The sequence below is a fragment of the Magnolia sinica genome, unplaced genomic scaffold (genome assembly GCF_029962835.1).
Source record: "Magnolia sinica isolate HGM2019 unplaced genomic scaffold, MsV1 ctg335, whole genome shotgun sequence".
NCBI lineage: Eukaryota > Viridiplantae > Streptophyta > Magnoliopsida > Magnoliales > Magnoliaceae > Magnolia > Magnolia sinica.
The window spans coordinates 137,882-140,334 of NW_026682811.1; positions in this window are offsets into that span (position 1 = coordinate 137,882).

Consider the following 2,453-nt stretch of genomic DNA (forward strand, 5'->3'; position numbering starts at 1 on the left):
AAATGGGCAGGTGGGTTTCACACGTGTGGCCGTACAGTCACACGTGTGGCATAGGAGGATGGGTTTAGATTGGTTAGGGTTTGAATTGTTGATGGGTATGGAAAAGTTGGGTTTGAAAGAAGACGAAGATTTGGGATGGGAGAGATAAGAATTTGAAGAAAATATCTGGATGGGGAAGAAAAGAAAAGATGGTGTGGGGATAGATGGAGACCTCGCACCTCCATTGATGAAGTTAGCCTCACACCAATCTTCCTTCTAAATCGCATGAAAGTATCTTCAAATCGCATGAAGATGGGAAAGGAAAGCAAGAGCTTTTCTCTTTTTTTATCACGAAATTCAATGAGGGCGAGGTCACACACCCTTCTCTTTTTATAGATCCAAAAAGTTTCAAAAATTACAAAAATCCCCGTCTTGTGAGCTTTAACGAAAATAGCCCTAGTCTAAATAAAACCAACCAAAACATTCATAATGTGTCCAAATATAAAATAATCAAAAGATAAATCCTAAAATATGATAAAATTTAAAACTGACATGGACGATCAACGATCAATGGCCCGATCATGTGATCCATGCGATCCAATGGTCCGATCGTCGCATCCCTCCAATCCAACAATCTAAATAACTCCGTAAAGCAGCCCATGTGCATCTTCCCAATGTGGGGTCTTCCAAATGCTCGCACATGCACATGGGGTCTTCAACACGATCACGGGTACTCGCCTAGTAATAGGGAAAGTCGTGCGGCCTGCCTCCTCTAATACGTACGTAAGGGTGTATGTGACGTGACGTCCTCATCACCCTTGTTTCAACTTGATGTTAAGAATGCATTCCTTCAAGGAGACCTTGCAAAGGAAGTCTACGTGAATCAACTTCCTGGCTTTATTGCTTCCCACAATCCTACACTTGTATATTGGTTGAAGAAGGCTTTTTATGGACTCAAACAGTCCCCACGTATATGGTTCGAAAAACTTAGTCAAGCTCTCATGGATTTCGGCTTTGTTCGTAGTAATGCCAATCATTCCCTCTTTATATGTCATCGATCAACAGGCATCATGGTTCTCATTGTATATGTGGATGATATTGTTCTGTCCGGCAGTGATTCAGTTGGAATGTTCTCATTGTATATGTGGATGATATTGTTCTGTCCGGCAGTGATTCAGTTGGAATGGGAGATGTCAAAGAATTTTTGAAGACTAAGTTTGAGATCAAGGATCTTGGTCTTCTTCGCTACTTCCTAGGAATTGAGGTTGGTCGCTCCTCATCCGGGGTGGTCTCATCCCAACGAAAATATGCGTTTGATCTTCTCATGGAGACTGGCATGTTAGGATACAATCTTGTTACCACCCCCACAGATATTTCGCAGAAGCTTCAGCCAGATGATGGTGCTCTCCTTTCTGATATCGGGATGTATCGACGCCTTGTAAGCCGGCTCATTTACTTGACTATTACTTGCTCAGATCTCTCCTTTACGGTGGGCGTTGTTAGCCAATTCATGCAAGCTCCCCATTCTTCACATCTCACGGCTGTATATCACATACTTCAATATCTAAAATCGGCCTTGGGCTTTGAACTCCGCTTTCAGTCTCATGGTCATCTTCATCTTTCTAGTTATTTTGATGTCAATTTGTAGATTGTACCTATGATTGCCGCTCTAAGTCCGGCTTTTGTACCTTCTTAGGTAGCAATCTTGTCACGTGGAAGAGCAAGAAGCAACAGGTTGTTGCTCGGTCCTCGACTGAAGCAGAATATGATGCTATGGCTCATGCGACGGGTGAGCTCGTGTGGCTTCACACCCTTCTTGACAAACTTGGCTATTCTCCTTCGGCTCCTATTCCTCTTCATTGCGACAACCAAGCAGCCATCCATATTGCTTGTAACCTAATTTTCCATGAGCGCACCAAGCACATTGAGGTTGACTGTCACTTTATTCGGGAGAGTTGCTTCTATGGAAATCATCACCCATTTTCTTCAATTCAGGGATCAGCTTGCTGATGTTCTTACAAAGTCTTTAAGTCGAGATGCTCTTCATCATGTTTGTGACAAGTTGGGCATGATCAACATCTATGCTCCAACTTGAGGGAGAGTTTTAGTGTATAGTGTGTGTTTAGTGGCTCTTTTAATGTAAGTGCATGTGCACAGTGTTGTCATGTGCGATCGCACATTCACATATGTGCAGTAATCGCATATCGCATATTCGCCAACGGTCAGAAATCTGACTGTTTTCTTACCGTTGGGATTTAATATATATATATATATATATATATATATATATATATATATATATATATATATATATATATATATATATATTGATTTTTTGTCTATAAAATGAGATTCTAAACAATCCTACATCCACTCAAAGTTCAAACTCTCTCTCTCTATCTCTATTTTCTACTCTCTTACATAATTTCAAGCCTCAAGCTCCACTCCATCCATATTTCTTTCAAGTTTGAAGT